The following is an 18,189-nucleotide window of genomic DNA, read 5'->3' as shown; positions in this document are numbered from 1 at the left end:
AGATATAGAGACAACCATAAAGTCTGTTTTCAATGCTCATTCCTCCACATAAAATCCGGAGAAGCTGGAACGACCATCTGACAATCCAGGCGTGCGTGGGACGTGGAACAAACCCTAAACATCCACAAACTGGCCACGCGTTCCTCAGATGCGAATCGCCAGGGGCACCTGTGTAACAGCACAGTGCCGCCCTTGTGCCTATAAATACACACTCACAACAGTAACTATCTCTTCTTCCACCCTCGCACGAACCCTAGCGCCACCGCTAGCTCTCGACGACGCCAGCGACGAAGCTCTTCGCTGCCGCAACCTCTCCTACGCCATCCTCACGCAGACCGCGGACATCGTCCACTCCGCCGTCGCCGTAGGTCTCCTCCGTCGCCAAGTTAGGGCACGGACGAGTGAACTTCTCGGCCTCATCTCTTGCTCCATCTAGCAGTTCTCAGTGTGGTAAATAAAACTGCCTTTTTACAGCACCATTAATCCTATTGATCTGTCACCTTCTACCACAAGCAGTTTCTGTTCATACAAGCTAGATCTCTCTCAAACTACATCTCACAACATGCCTAGTATATTCACTTGTGCTTCACAAAGTAGTTAGATTCCTCACTTGTACTGATCTGTGGATTCGTACAAATCTGGAACCAACTTCTTATCTATGAGTGAATGTCTTCGCACGATGAGGTCAATGTCTTCTAAACTGATTTATCTTCAAAATCTTCTGAGAATGCATATGACCTCTTCCCCTTCCCTCGCACCTTAATGCTGTCACAGGTACATGTCCGTGGGAGAATCCCTTGGTTCTCATAGTCTGCATTCATTTGCAGAATTCCTACAGCATCACATAAATTCTCCTGAAGCCAGTTCCTATTGGTCCAGCAAAAGAAAGCCTTTGAAGCCTTTGAACATCTTGAAGCCTTCCAAGTTAAGGTTTATGGCTTCAGAAACAGCAGCAAGGAAGGGGGGCAGACAGCGACGTGGAGGAACATCCAAAGATCTGCCTGATGAACTGGCAGAAATGTATAAAACAGATCCTGAAGAGAATTATGGTCAGCGCAAGACCCGAATCCAATGGATTCGACGCTATTGGGAGAACAATGGTTCAAATACCGCTTCACAACCCAAGAGTATGCTGAGAAAAGTGCCATCAAAAGACCGTGGGGAGACATCTTATACAAGAACCTTGTACCCAGGTCCAGAGATGAAGCTATTGCCCAAAGCTTCTATCCATGCATGGTTCGTGGGCCATAGCCTGATGATGCACATCCGTCATCACTACTCTGGTGTCGTGACGACAATCTGTTCAAGCGCAACTTCCAGTTTGCCCAAAACTCAGCGAAGCAGAACAAGAAGAAATTTGGATTAGACTTCAACCCTGGTCCCTCAGCGCCACGGGCAGATGGCACACGAGAAGCAGAACCCAATGTCATCGGTCCGTATGCCAACCTTGAAGGTCTCATCACCTACATCTTGGTTCAAGGGACTGCAGTGAATGAGCCTGCAGCTGACACTAAGTCTGATGAAGTGCCAGCAGTGCCTGCAGTGCCGAAGCCTAAGCAGTTGAAGAAGCCAAAAGCTTCAAAGCCAGCCCCTTCACCAAAAATCTCAAAGCCGAAGCCATTGACGACTGCACCTCCTGAAGACAGTGTGCAGTCTGAAGACTTATCACGCGTCTCAAGGCACCAGAAGGACAAGATGCCTCAGTCTCACACTGGCAAAGAGCTCACAGCTGCTGCCATCCTGCGCAGTGAAGCCATTGATCTGTCAAGTGATGAAGATCTTGGAGATGACGCTCTTGAGCAACTCATCAAGAGCAAAGAAGAAGCAGAAATCTTCAACAATCTGCCTCTCTTTGATGTCGCCATCATCCACAACTTCATTGACGAGTGGTTTGCCACACCAAACACCAGCTTTGAAGATCTACAGCTGCCCGTTGGCCTAAGCGTCGCCTTCCAAGGTGCTATTGCTTCAGAACTTGCCATTGCCTAGCGCATTGTTGAACTGAAGCAGAAAATTGATCATGAAAAGGCTCAGTTCAAGAAGAATATGGCTAAGCTCAGCGTGCAAGAAGTAAAGAGCTTCAAGATCATGTTGCATGAGCTAAAGGAAAACTTTCTGAAGAAGCATGCAGAAGCTCAGGGTTCACGTGAGCGGATGAAGTCTCTGGCTGACAGATGTGTGCAAGCCTACAATGAGGCTGAGAAGCGCAATGCACTTGGGCGTCCTGGCATCGATCCCAAGATGGCCGCAAAGAAAAAGAAGAAGACTGTTGCAGCTGAACCAGAGGCACCAAGGCAGGAAGCAGTTCCACTTGTCTTCCGAACTGCAACGACTGGCTCGAAGCCAAAGAGCCGGTCAACAGCTTCAGAGCTCAAAAGACAAGAACTGCTGAAGCTGAAGCCAGGAAGAGGAAAAGCTCTGAAGCCTCTCCTACTGCCCCCAGCAAGAAAAAGAGAAAGACTAAGAAATCTCGGGCTGCTCCCACAGAGCCCTTGATAGTTGAACCTATTTCTATGGTTCACCCTGACGCAGAACATCAACTGATGGTTCATGAGCCTGCTTCCACAGAGGCTCCTGAAGCTGAAGACATTCCAGCAGCTGATCCCATCGCTGCTGAAGACATTGGTCATCGTGACAATGTAGAAGATGATGCAGCCCTTCCTTAATTAGAACACAGCGAACTCATCAGTATTGGTCGTCCACAGACGCCAATTGCACAGGATGCTTCATGGGCGGATCGCCCTCAAGAGGAAGAAGACTATGAGGCTCAGCCCACTCAAACCCCACAGGCGTCGTCTGTGTTCTGCAGGCTTCGCAAAGGTCCAAGGCCTCAAGTCTATGCTGAAGACATTCCGGCTGCATCAGCCACAGAAGAAGCACCACAAGAGCCCATTCCTCTGCTCCACCAAGAAGCAGTTCTCCAGGAGAATGTGCTTGTGACCGACCCTCCAGCTAGTCAAGCGGAGGATGAAAATCTTGAGGCTGCCACAACCAATAACGAAGCTAATGTGGAGCCCTTCCCAGCAAAAGCTTAAGAAGACAGCGAAGCCACTGAACCCACAACTTCTGTTCCTGAGTCTGCTGCAGGTCCCCAATTCAACTATCATGTTGAGCACAGGCCTTAGGTCCAGAAGCCAATCCCCAGATTGCCAAGGTTTCCAGGTCCTGCATCAGCACCTGGCTCCTTCAACATCAATGGCTTCAGGGCAGATAATACTTTCTTTAGTAGCTCCAAGAACCCCTATACAAGGAAAAAGATTTCATCAGATAGGTTCTGGAGCTATCCTCAGCGCAGCTACTACTCTTGCATACTGTACAACCAAGGTCACATTTTCCCGCACAAGCGCCTTGATGTGGAAGCTATTGCTGGTCTGCCCTGTCTAGAGGAAGCGTTGGATTGCTTCAAACAAGTGGGTCTGCTACAGTTCATTACTGATGAAGAGCTCCTGCTACAATTCTATGCCACACTGCACATCAAAGAATACAACAGAGATCCGAAGACTTGGGTCCTGGAGTGGATGACCGGCAATGTTCATCACGAAGCCAATGCATTTGATATCATTGAGCTCACTGGCCTGCCCACTCCAGGCGAATTCTTCGAGCAAGGCTGCCGGCTACACACTGAAGCTATTGAGAGCATATTTCAGAGGCCTGAACCGAATATGAGTCAGATGCTCTCCATGATGAAGCCATTGCCTCACGATGCTCCTTATCCCACAGAGTTCTTCGTTGAAGACCTTGAGTACCTGCCCAGGACCATCTATCACATCATCCGGCGGACTCTCTGGCCCATTAAAGGACACTCTCCAAATGCCAAGATCGAGGGTGCAATGAAGACTCTGATATTCTGTATCCTTCATGGCAAATGCTTCAACGCACAGGATTTCTTCATACGCCAACTAGCTGCGTCAGGCTCAGATCTATTTGGTCTAAAGTTCTATGCTCCTTGGGTAATGAGGCTGATCAAACTTCACTCTGCCATCTTGTATCAGCCCTCAGCCAACAACCATCGGATCTTCTTGCCTGATGTGGATACCTCTGCTGAAGCCATCTATCCTGAACCTGCCAAGCAACCTCTGAGTCTTCAGAATGCAGAACACCAGAGCTTCACTCAAAACATTGCAGGTGTTGAAGCCATCTCCAGGGTGTATCCTTTGGCTAGCACTACACGTGCACCACACCCTGCGTCAACTGAAGCCACTGACAGTGCCACTGCTTCAAGACCCAAGAAGCACACTCGTGTTCTCAACAACTAAGTGCTTCTTGTGGCCCTTCATCAAAAGCAGGATAGGCATCATGACTGGTTGAAGAGACAGAGAAAAGCCTCTTGGTGGATGTAAATCGCATCCGAAATCTTGCCACCAAGAACGCTTTCGTTGCCCATGAAACCTGTCGTCGCACATGGAAAGGGCTAACGATGATGCTTTCTGAAGCTGATCTTCAAGAGGATGGCTTCACTGAGAGATTCAAGTTTGACTCCACACCTCCTCGAAGAGTTGTGCTGCTGGGGACACCATCTCTTGAAGACTCTGAGTTTTCTTCCTCTGCTGCCACAGTCACTGCCAGAATCATTGAGGAAGAAGACGATGCTACTTCACCACCATCTGCTTCAGCACCTCCAAGCTCTTCTGCACCGCCAAACAACGCCAACAACCCTGCTACTTCATCTACTCCTCATGGGAACGAGTAGAGGCTCTATGTCTTCAAACCTTTTCGGTCATTACTGACAAAAGGGGGAGAAGCATATGAGAATGATAGTCTTCAAGCGGGTTCATATGGGCGGGTGCCTTATATTTTGCTTCGTGCTTACAACTCTCGTTTTTTGCTACATTTGGTTCTTATGAGTTGTAACACTTAAACCAGATGGTCGTCTGCTACTTGTTTTCCACCCTGTTATGCGAAGATAAATTCCGCATGTGCGACGATAAATTCCGCACTTATCTCATTCTGCGAACGTCCATTTTCCATTATGCATGTCATTATCTTCATATACTTTCACATGCATAGTGGATTGTCATCATAAGCTGAAGTGGATCTCCACAAGTACAACCTGCCATGTGCATTTGCATTCCAAAAGCAAATTAACTTATATGCACATCTTCAGGGGGAGCCCTTGCAACTTATGAAGAGAATTCCTTATCCTTTACAATTTCACAGACTATATTCCCCGTTGAAAACTTCAACTAGTTTGTCATCAATCACCAAAAAGGGGGAGATTGTAAGTGCATCTAGTGCCACCCCTAGTTGGTTTTGGAGTATTGACGACAAACCTAGTTGAGGGACTAATGTGTTTGTGAGAATTGCAGGATAACACAGGTAGAAGTCCCTCATTGATTCGGTTTTACTACCAGAGATGACCCCTAAAAATGTATGAAGACATTGAAGTCAAAGGTGGTATATGAAGATATTCACATTGAAGACTATGACAAAAGAAGACACGTTATGAAGCCTATGGAGCTCGAAGACTTAGATCTTTCGTAGTTATTTTTCTTTTGTGTTGAGTCATAGGAACCACCGTACTGTTAAGTGGGGTCCAGGAGAACCAGTCAGAATGACTGAAGTGATGCCTAAACCAAAAACCTATGTCTTCGAGTGAAGACAATGAGAGCGAATCTTGTCCAGAGCCGGACAAGTCAGCTTTTCTTGTAGCCCAAGTAAAGTTGCCATGAGAGTTTGAAATCTGTCCATTGAGACACGTGTCAGTTCCTTAGTGACCCAGGGTCATTTCGGACAAATCAAGTCGGGTTGCCAAGTGGCTATAAATAGCCAATCCCCTACAACCATAAACGGTTGGCTGCTCAGATTGAGAGTACGGCTTTTGTCGTTTGAGAGCAACCCACCTCGAAGCCTTTGAGAGAGAATTCCTTGCGAGGATAAATCCCTAACCACCCAGAGCCAGAGAACATTGGGCATCACTTAAGTCTTCCTGTCTGTGTGATCTGAAGACTTATTACACTTGAGGACTGTGCATCCCCACACGGTTAGGCGTCGCGTTCAGAGCATCCAAGAGACATTGTGGATTACCAGTGAATGAAGTCTGTGAAGGTTTGGGAGTCTACCTTGAAGACTTACCAGATTGATTGGGCGAGGACTATGTGACCTTAGCTCAAGGAGAATACGGTGAGGACTTGGTGTCCTGAGCTGCGTGTTCAGGACTGGGTGTCCGGGACTGTGTGTCCTAAGGTTTAAATACCTAGCCGCTTCAACCAGACGTACAGTTGTCACAGCAACTGGAACTGGTCCAACACATCATTGTCTTCAACGAGTCACTGGTTTCATCTTCACTTGCTTTACTTACTGATCACTCATTGTGAAGTCTTTGCGTGTCTGTTCTATCTGTTGTCTTCACAACGTGAGTGTATGATCTGTTTGGCTTCACAGTATCTTCCTACCTGATCCTTATTACACTAGAGCTATTTGTCACTGTGCTTTCACTCTGTTGATACTTGACCATAGCTTGCCTAGTGTAGTCTAACTTCCGCTGCATAGTAATAGGCATATCTCTACTGTTTGTCTTCATAACTTCCACGTTTTGAAGACTTTCATAAAAATCGCCTATTCACCCCCCTCTAGTCGATATAACGCACTTTCAGATTGTATCAGAGCAAGGTGCTCCCTTGTTCTGTGTGATTTGGCTTAACCACCTGGAGTTTTAGCTATGTCGACTGCATATTGTAGTTCATGACGATTTTCCAGTAACTTGGTGATAGTGACTAGAGAACTATGTCAATCACTATCTTATCTAGAAGATTAACTCCCACTTGATTCAAGTGATTGTAGTGCTCAGACATCTGAGCACATGCTCACTGGTTGAGCTAGGCAAAGTACTTGTCAGAGGTCTCATACCTCTTGACTCGGGCATGAGTCTGAAATACCAATTTCAGCTCTTGGAACATCTTATATGCTCTGTGGCGTTCAAAACGGTTTTTAAGTCCCGGTTCTAAGCCGTAAAGCATGTCGCGCTAAAATATCAAGTAGTCATCATACCGAGCTTGCCAAACGTTCATAACGTCTGCATCTGCTCTTGCAATAGGTCTGTCACCTAGCGGTGCATCAAGGACATAATTCTTCTATGCAGCAATGAGGATAATCCTCAGATCACGGACCCAGTCCGCATCATTGGTACTATCATCTTTTCAACTTATTTTTCTCTAGGAACATTTAAAAATAAAATAGGGGAGCTATACGAGAGCTATTGATCTACAACATAGATATGCAAAGAACTACCAGGACTAAGTTCACGATAAATTAAAGTTCAATTAATCATATTAATTAAGAACTCCCACTTAGATAGACATCCCTCTAATCATCTAAGTGATCACGTGATCCATATCAACTAAACCATGTCCGATCATCATGTGAGATGGAGTAGTTTTCAATGGTGAACATCACTATGTTGATCATATATTCTATATAATTCACGCTCGATCTTCCGGTCTCAGTGTTTTGAGGCCATATCTACATATGCTAGGCTCGTCAAGTTTAACCCGAGTATTCCGCGTGTGCTAAACTGTCTTGCACTCATTGTATGTGAATGTAGAGCTTATCACACCCGATCATCACGTGGTGTCTTGGCACGATGAACTGTCGCAACGGTGCATACTCAGGGAGAACACTTATACCTTGAAATTTAGTGAGGGATCATCTTATAATGCTACCGCCGTACTAAGAAAAATAAGATGCATAAAGGATAAACATCACATGAAATCAAAATAAGTGATATGATATGGCCATCATCATCCTGTGCCTTTGATCTCCATCTTCAAAGCACCGTCATGATTAACATCGTCACCGGCTTGACACCTTGATCTCCATCGTAGCATCATTGTCGTCTCGCCAACTATTGCTTCTACGACTATCGCTGCCGCTTAGTGATAAAGTAAAGAAATTACATGGCGATTGCATTTCATACAATAAAGCGACAACCATATGGCTCCTGCCAGTTGCCGTAACTGTGTTACAAAACATGATCATCTCATACAATAATTTATATAATCACGTCTTGACCATATCACATCACAACATGCCCTGCAAAAACAAGTTAGACATCCTCTATTTTATTGTTGCAAGTTTTACGTGGCTGCTATAGGCTTAGCAAGAACTGTTCTTACCTACGCATCAAAAACCACAACGCGATATAGTGATTGCTTTTTGATCTTCAGAAAGAACCCTGTTCATTGAATCTGATTCAACTGAAGTTGGAGAAACTGACACCCGCCAGCCACCTGTGTGCAAAACACGTCGGTAGAACCAGTCTCATGAACGCGGTCATGTAATATCGGTCCGGGCCGCTTCATCCAACAATACCGCCGAATCAATAAACAACTAGTGGGCAAGCAATATGTATATATACCCATGCCCACAACTTCTTTGTGTTCTACTTGTGCATATAACATCTACACATAGACCTGGCTCTGATACCACTGTTGGGGAACGCAGTATTTCAAAAAAATTCCTATGAACACGCAAGATCTATCTAGGAGATGCATAGCAACGAGAGGGGAGAGTGTGTCTACATACCCTCGTAGACCGAAAGCGGAAGCGTTTAGTAATGCGGTTCATGTAGTCGAATGTCTTCGCGATCCAACCGATCCAAGTACCGAACGCACGGCACCTCCGCGATTTGCACATGTTTAGCTCGGTGACGTCGCTCGAACTCTTGATCCAGTTGAGGCCGAGGGAGAGTTTCATCAGCACGACGGTGTGGTGACGGTGATGATGAAGTTACTAACGCAGGGCTTCGCCTAAGCACCACAACAATATGACCGAGGTGGAAAACTATGGAGGGGGGCACCGCACACAGCTAAGACAAATCTTGGAGTGCCTTTGGGTGCCCCCTGCCCACGTATATAAAGGAGGGCAGAAGAGGAGGCCGGCCTAGGAGGGGCGCGCCTATAGGGGAAGTCCAACTAGGATTCCCAATCCTAGTTGGAGTCCCCTTGCTTTTCCAAGAGGGGAGAGAGGGAAGGATTAGGAGAGGGAGAAGGAAAGAGAGGGGGGCGCCGCCCCTTCGCTTGTCCAATTCGGACTTGCCATGGGGGGGCGCGGACACTCCTTGAGGCCCTTCTCTCCTTTCCCATATGGCCCATTAAGGCCCACTACTTCCCTCGGCGAATTCCCGTAACTCTCCGGTACTCCGAAAAATACCCGAATCACTCGGAACCTATCCGATGTCCGAATATAGCCTTCAAATATATCGATCTTTACGTCTCGACCATTTCAAGACTCCTTGTCATGTCCGTGATCTCATCCGGGACTCCGAACAAACTTCGGTACATCAAATCACATAACTCATAATACAAATCGTCATCGAACGTTAAGCGTGCGAACCCTACGGGTTCGAGAACTATGTAGAAATGACTGAGACACATCTCCGGTCAATAACCAATAGCAGAACCTGGATGCTCATATTGGCTCCTACATATTCTACGAAGATCTTTATCGGTCAAACCGCATAACAATATACGTTGTTCCCTTTGTCATCGGTATGTTACTTGCTCGAGATTTGATCATCGGTATCCTCATACCTAGTTCAATCTCTTTACCGGCAAGTCTCTTTACTCGTTCTGTAAAGCATCATCCCACAACTAACTCATTAATCACTTTGCTAGCAAGGCTTATAGTGATAAGCATCACCGAGAGGGCCCAGAGATACCTCTCGAATACACAGAGTGACAAATCCTAATCTCGATCTATGCCAACTCAACAAACATCATCGGAGACACCTATATAGCATGTTTATAATCACCCAGTTACGTTGTGACGTTTGATAGCACACAAGGTGTTCCTCCGGTATTCGGGAGTTGCATAATCTCATAGTCATAGGAATATGTATAAGTTATGAAGAAAGCAATACCAATAAACTAAACGATCAAAGTGCTAAGCTAATGGATGGGTCTTGTCCATCACATCATTCTGTAATGATGTGATCCCGTTCATCAAATGACAACACATGTATATGCCTAGGAAACTTAACCATGTTTAATTAACGAGCTAGTCAAGTAGAGGCATACTAGGGACACTCTGTTTGTCTATGTATTCACACATGTATCAAGTTTCCGGTTAATACAATTCTAGTATGAATAATAAACATTTATTATGATATAAGGAAATATAAATAACAACTTTATTATTGCCTCTAGGGCATATTTCCTTCAGATGATATCACGAAAATGGGGTGTTGGGAGGGTGGCGATGGCGTGGACGGCGGCGGCACGGTGGATGAAGAGAGAGGTGCAAACTGGGATCCGGAGGAGGCGGAGGTGCCAGTGAAGAGGGATGGGTTGGTACCGAAGACAAAGGAAGGGCTCGCGGCCGGTGCGGTGGAGGACTTATTGCCGGCGGCGGTGGCGACGGAGGAGAGGGAGCTCGGGGATGAGGAGGAGCTCGTGGTGGAGGAGGAGGAGGATCCATGGTCGTCGACCATGGCGGAAGGCCTGATATCTGATACCAAGTCGAAGAATGAATCGGCAATAATAACTAGATTGATTGCCTTCCTTTTGGTACAACAATTTACATACAGGAGCTGCCCATGAAAGTAGGCACGCAGGTACCGGACATGATGTCGCGCGTACACTGGCACTCTTCTGCTCGTCATTCACCCTGAACATGGTTAAACTCGCACTTCAGCTCGTGTCATTCACCCCCGAGACACGGCCGGTGATCGGCGCATGCACGGCCCACATGCACGGTTATGGTGCTGCTTCTCCAAATTATTTCCTACAGTCTGAATGTCCTATCCTGTACCTACCATGGCTACAACGGCTAACACTAGTCTACTCACCAGACTTGCACCAACAGACCCAAGAAAGAGTACAGCCGGCAAACGTCCGGTGCTCGTACGCACGGTCGATGGCAACAGGGCGGAGAAAGCAGTAAAAACGATGGGCGCGCCACAACAATTGGCACCACAGAAAGCAAAGCGCCGAGTGATCAAGGTGGCCGGTACGATCACGTACGCTCACTCCCCCGGGAACCGTGGCATGTGCGTGGAGCACGCCCAGCTACCGCCTACCGCCGCGCACGGCCTCGGTGCAGCTAGCGGCGCGAGGGCGGCCGGAACGCATGTGCGGCGGTACTACGAGACAAGGAGCCGTAGTGCCGTCATGGCCGGGCTCCGTCGGCATCGGCGTGGCCGGAGACGCAAGGAGTCGTTCAACTTTCTAGCTAGTGCTGCACAGTGACAGTGCCGACAATGATCATTCAGGTTGCGCCGCTGGCCGGCATGGTAGGGGCGCCTTCGCTGTCCGCCTCTGTGGTGGAGCTCTGCGTCGGGTCAAACTGTCTATTCGCAGTTTTTCCTTCCCGGCTTAGTGCGCCGGTGTGTATGCCGTCTTGTCTTACGGTTCTACGTACTAGTACATTGTAGTATCAGCATGCAGACCATGCTAAAAATACCGTCAGAAAAGAACCTAACAGTGGATTGGACTGCCCCAGAACCTAACAAAGCCCGCCCGGGATTTGAAACTTGAGCGAAGACGACGAAGAGAAAATGGCGAGCTGTGTGGCGACGGATCGATCTACCCTGTCCAATAATTGTAGAAGGTGCGCCACTGTATTATTACTGCCACCGTACGGCAACACCTCCAGGCCCCTCCCTCGCCCTGCCACTCTGTGGAGTGTCGACGCATACTCGCTCTACTCACTGTCAAGTGTACAGGAGTATGGCCCGTTGCCAGTCATTGCACTCGTCATTTGAAATAGGGAATCGAAAGTGCCAAATTGGAAGATTCTCTTCTCCCTGCCAGGCCAGGAGCTGTAATTTACATTGGCATGATTGTGCGCATCGGCCCTTCTTGGCGTGCCACATCTCCCTTGTCCTCTTGTCTTTGGGCTCTTCTATTAATGCGATCTACCCGATGCATGCACGCAGCTTTGTTCGCGTCTCCGTGGTGACGGCCTGCCGCCGTTGACGAAAATGTTGTTCGTCGGAACGTCAATTTTATTTACGTCGGAACGTCAATTTTATTTACGTCGATGCAAAATTCCGTTTGTATTTTTGTGAAAACATTTCGAGAGGTAAAATGATATGTAGAAACTCGCTGTCAAACTGTTCTGTACGATCTACTTGAGGTGAATCATAGCGCCCGTAGCGTCCCCGGACATGGGCCTGCGTTCTGCATTTGTCGGCAGGCAACACATTGATTGCTGAGTTCTGAGATCCGAAAGCCAAGCATAGCATTAGCTTCATACTACTTCAGCAGGTTAAACCCTTTGCTGCATTTGTTAAGATGGCATCTGATGAGCTTTTCTTGTCAGGAAAAAGGGTTCGAATTTACTCTGCTGATAGAATGATCAGCTGACATCTGAATCCTCGTTACACATGTGACATCACAAGTCTGCACTGTTACCTTGATTGGCCAGACCGTCAGACTGAATATTCCGTTAGCATGGCCAGTACATTTGATCAACAGAAAATACAACATCACTAAGTTAGAGCATCTACAGCCAGATGCCCCAAATTCGCCACTAACGGCTGGGCGAACGGTCCGGTCACTGACGGTCACGGAAATACGATCCATACGGGCGTCTCAAACGGGCCTCAAAGGGCCGGGCAGAACGACACCTCATATCAGCCCAAATCTAGGGCAGATATGAGAACGTCTGGGCGCGTCTGCCACGTCGGTCCCGGTCCACGCTGGGCCATCCGACCCCACATATATTTCTCCACATCCGTTTGCCAGACCAAACCCTAACCACTTCACTTCAATCTTCTCCACTCTCCTCCGTCACCCAAACTACCGTTCGGCAATCTCCGACCTTCTCCGGCATGGCAAGCAGCGGATCCGATGACGATCAGTACAGATCCGTCGGATGGGGTGTCGCCCGTGCGGTAGGGAGGAGGCAATGGCCGTCTGCATTGCACTTCGCCGCTCCCTGGAGGACAGCGCCCGACCGACGGCGGGATATGTCCGGTGCGAGTCCATTGCGTCGGTGCATTGCGCGCTCGAATCCTCTCGGGCTGGATCATCACGGTTCTCCCAAGAGCCTTCCAATCTCCCTTTCCCCATCAACGGACGGGCGGAGTACGAGTCCTATCGGGACTGGTGCGATCGCCGTGGGAAGTAGAGCATGAGGGTCGTCGATGCCCGACTCGCTGCCGACATGGCAGCGGCGGAGGCGGTGGCGCATTGCCACAGAGGAGGAAGTCATCTGCACCTGCATTGTAAAGAAGTGGCATCAGAGGAACATGTGTGGCCTCGCCCGAGAGCAGAGTCGGGCGGGTGCCATGGATGGAGTGCGCCCCAAGGAGGAGGAGGACAACCCCGAGCCGGATAGCTCCGGCGATGAACAGATCCGTCTCGATCCGTACTGCGTCTTCAACCGCTACTTCTGCTAGAAGGACGGCAAGGACGCCGGGAAGGGCAAGGGCAACCGTGGATGGTCTTGTTCATAGCTAGTACGTAGGTAAACATGCCATTTTTTGTCGTCCGTGTTGCAAATATGCCCTAGAGGCAATAATAAATTAGTTATTATCATATTTCCCTGTTCATGATAATCGTTTATTATCCATGCTAGAATTGTATTGATCGGAAACTCAGATACATGTGTGGATACATAGACAACAACGTGTCCCTAATGAGCCTCTACTAGACTAGCTCATTGATCAAAGATGGCTATGATTTCCTAGCCATAGACAATTGTTGTCATTTGATAACGGGATCACATCATTAAGAGAATAATGTGATGGACAAGACCCAAACTATAAACATAGCATATGATCGTGTCAAGTTTATTGCTATCGTTTTCTGCATGTCAATTATATGTTCCTATGACCATGAGATCATGCAACTCACTGACACCGGAGGAGTACCTTGTGTGTACCAAACATCGCAACATAGCTGGGTGACTATAAATGTGCTCTACAGGTATCTTCGAGGGTGTCTGTTGAGTTGGCATGGAGCAAGACTGAGATTTGTCACTTCATATGACGAAGAGGTATCTCTGGGCCCTCCCGATAATACATCATCACAAGAAGCTTGCAAGCAATGTGACTAAGGAGTTAGTCACGGGATCTTGTATTACAGAACGAGTAAAGAGACTTTCCAGTAACGAGATTGAACTAGGTATGGAGATACCGACAATCGAATCTCGGGCAAGTAACATACCGATAGACGAATGGAACTATATACAGGATTAGCTGAATCCTTGACCTCGAGGTTCGACCGATAAAGATCTTCATAGAATATGTAGGAGCCAATATGGGCATCTAGGTCCCGCTATTGGTTATTGACCGTAGAGGTGTCTCGGTCATGTCTGCATAGTTCTCGAACCCGCAGGGTCTACACACTTAACGTTTGGTCACTGCGCCGCCGCCGCTTCCTCCGTCTCGCTCTAGTCGCTGCCGCTCCTCATGCGCGCCATTCCTCCGACGAACAGCGCCCGGCTACCCACTGCCGCTCGGCGCCCACAAGGTGTTCGACAAAACGCTTGCAAGGTATGTATTGCTTCAACTTCACATTTTTTACATGAATTTGGTGCATGTTGTTTGTAGTTTTTATAGACTAGTTTAAATTCAACATTGTATATGAGTTCGTCATATGATTCTTTCGAAGAAAAATTTGATATTGAAGAGGATGACCTTGCAATGATCCTAGCTATGCACATCAATAAAAAATTGAAGCACGGTGGTTCGGTCATGGCTCGGCAGAAAATTTGGAGGGATAAGATCGATGCCGACAACAGATTGATGCGGCACTATTTTGTGGATAATCCCACATACCCCAAGTCGTACTTCTGGCGCCGGTTCGGGATGAGCACCGAGTTGTTCAGGCGCATTGTAGAGAAACTGGCGTGCCATGATTGGTTTTTTCAGCAAAGGAGGAAGGTCGCGGGAGAACTCGGGCATAGCACCTTTCAGAAGGTGACAGCCGCTTTGCGTATGTTGGTATACGGTATTCCGGCTGATCTAGTTGATGACCACTTGGCCATGTATGAGAGCCAAGCCATCATGTGTGTCAAGCGCTTCGCAGTCGGAATTGTGCAAGTGTTTTTCCCCGAGTATTTGAGATCTCCCAATGCTGAAGACGCCGCAAGGCTTTTGGGGATGAACAAAGCTCGCGGGTTTCGTAGGTATGCTTGGCTCAATAGATTGCATGCATTGGAGTTGGAAGAACTGTCCTAAGGCATGGCATGGGCAATTCCACGGCCAAAAAAGGGTTCCACTATAATCCTTGAAACGGTAGCCAATCAAGAGACTTGGACTTGGCGTACTCTTTTGGTATGCCTGGATCTTTGAATGACATCGACGTTGTTAATAGGCCACAACTCATGAATAAGATTGCAAATGATGTACTGCCACCGGTGCAGTTTGTAGCAAATGGTCATACATATAACTATGGCTACTATCTTGCGGATGTCATCTACCCAAAGTGGCAAACATTTGTGAAGCCGTTGAAAAACTGGAAGATAAAAAAAATCTAGATCTCCACAATGCTTAGGTGGCGGCCAGGAAAGATGTGGGGAGAGCTTTTGGGATTTTGCAAGCCCAATTTATTGTTTCAAGAGGACCGGCTAGATTTTGGGATCAAAAGATACTTTGGTACATCATGCACGCTTGTGTGATCAGGCATAATATGATTATCGAGAATGAGCGTAGCCAAGATTTAGACTACTCTCAGTATGAGCTCTTGGGACATCCCGTATGAGTGCGGCGGAGGGCTGTGAGGGTGGCCCAATTTGTTGCCTCCTATCATGCCATTCGACGTGCCGAAATGCATGCTAATCTTCAGAAGGATCTCATCGAAGAGTGGTGGGCATGCAATGACCGACAAAACACGTGATGATTTGTATGTTTGATGTTGTATTTGTTGAACTATTTGTTGTATTGGAAGATAAACTATTTGTTTGAGTTGTAATAAAATTGAACTATTTATTGCTGATTTTTTATGTGTTTGATCTTCTTGGTTTTGTTTGGATTGCACATGTTGTTTGTGCTGGGCGCGCGCGCCGTTTTTTTGCAGCGACTATCGAAGCGACTTGCGCGCGCTTTATTTTGCAGCGGCTGCTAGAGCCAGTGTTTAGCTGTGCCCAAAAATTGGCTATTTCGGCGCTCTAAAGATCTTTTTTACGCGCCGCGCGTTGTCGCTGCTGTTGGAGATGCTCTCACGAGACAAGGGCCTTGGTGGTGGGCTGGTGCTGCCGTCCCCTCCCCGTGCGCTCGCCGTTCCGTTGGTACGTCTTCTTCTGTCCCGCCGACGAACTATGCGTCGGCCCTCGGCCGCTGCTCCGGTGTTCCCAAGGCGATGTGAATGATGGGCCGGGACTCGTGGTAAAATCGCCCGTACCCACGTCGCCGCACGGGCTTCCTCGATCGCCTGTCCAAAGTACGGAGTATCTACGAGTACGAGGCCATGCATGCCGCGTGCACGGCCGGCGTGACTGCGTGTGAGCGCCGCTCCATCGCGATTAAATTGGTGTTCCCTGTGGTGTGGGCGAGCGCAACGGTAATAACCGCTGTCGCGCGACGCTCCGGTGAGCCGCCTCACGAGGGGCCCGATGTTCCGCGTGCGTGCATGGAGCCTCGTCATTCACCTGAGCATGGTTAAACTCGCACTTGAGCTCGTGCCATTCACCCCCGAGACACGGCCGGTGATCGGCGCATGCACGGCCCACATGCACGGTTATGGTGCTGCTTCTTCAAATGAGGCATCCGCCATGCCCCTACAGTCCCACTGTCCTATCCTATACACCTACCATGGCTACAATGGCTAGCACTTGTTTACGGACCACACTTGCACCAATAGACCCAAGAAACAGCCGGCAAACGTTCAGTGCTCGTATCGTACGCACGTCGATGGCAAGCGGGCGGAGAAAGCAGTAAAAACGATGGCGCGGAGGGCGACAACATTGGCACCACAGAAAGCAAAGCGCCGAGCGATCGAGGCCGGTACGATCACGTACACTCACTCCCCGGGGGACCGTGGCATGTCCGCATGTGCGTGTATATATATCATGCCCGCCAGTCTACCGCCGCGCACGGCCACACCCAGCGCACGCATGCGCGGCCGGGCCTGTACAGTGCCGCCGAAGCCGACGATCGATCAGGTTGCACCGCCGGCTGGCATGGTAGGGGTGGAGCCGTACGTGGAGCTTCGCGTCTGGTTAAACTGCCTACTCGCTGTTTTCCTTCCCGGCCTATTACGCCGGTGTGTCTGCCGCCATGGCCGCACGTATGGTCTTATCTTACGATTTCACCACGACTGTGCTTGTCCTAAAAAAACACAATGTGTGGCATCAGCATGCAGATCATGCTAAGAATACTTCCAGAAAAGAAAAGACAAACTACTCTCCCTCGAACACCTTGGATTAGACTGCGCCAGAAACTATAACAAAACATGCCGGGAATCTCCTGGGCGCTGCGTCCGGGCTTTGGAGCTTGAGAGAAAACAACGAGGAGAAAATGGTGAACTGTGTGGCGACGGATCTACCCTGTCAAAAAATAATAATTGTCCAAGGTGCGCCACTGCACGGCAACGCCTCCAGGCCCCTACCAAGGCCTGCCACTCTGTCGAGTGTCGACGCGTGCTAGCTCCACCCACTGTCGATTTTACAGTAAGTATGGCCCATCGCCAGTCATTGCAGTCGTCGTTTGAAATAGGGAATCGAAAGTGCCAAATTGGAAGATTCTCTTCTCCCTGCCAGGCCAGGAGCTGTAATTTACATTGGCATGATTGTGCGCATCGGCCCTTCTTGGTGTGCCACATCTCCCTTGTCCTCTTGTCTTTGGGTTCTTCCATCAATGCGATCTACCCGATCTACCCGATGCATGCACGCACCTGGTGGGAGGACAAACAAGTCTGCGTCGCGGACGAAAATGTTGTTCAAATCCGATAACTTGTCGGATTCCGCCTGTATTGTTCATGAAAACATTTCCAAATTAGAGTTCGGAAGGTAAAATAAAATACAGAAAATGGGGGAGGAGGAGGATTACGATCTACTTGAGGTGAATTATGCTCTGGCTTCGCCTGTAGACTTCTGAGATACCAGGGCCTAGCATTTTATTTTCATACTTCAGCACTCAGTTCTTAAGCTGGCATCTGATGGGCTCTTGTCAGGAAAAAAATGTTCAACTTTGCTCTGCTGATAGAATGATCAGCTGACATCTGAATCCTTATTCGCCAAAAAAAAGACATCTGAATCCTTGTCTCACCTATGACACCACAAATCTGCACTGTTACTCTGATTGGT

Source organism: Triticum aestivum, chromosome 7A (genome assembly GCF_018294505.1).
Source record: "Triticum aestivum cultivar Chinese Spring chromosome 7A, IWGSC CS RefSeq v2.1, whole genome shotgun sequence".
Lineage (NCBI taxonomy): Eukaryota > Viridiplantae > Streptophyta > Magnoliopsida > Poales > Poaceae > Triticum > Triticum aestivum.
Note: the sequence above shows the minus strand (reverse complement) of the source record.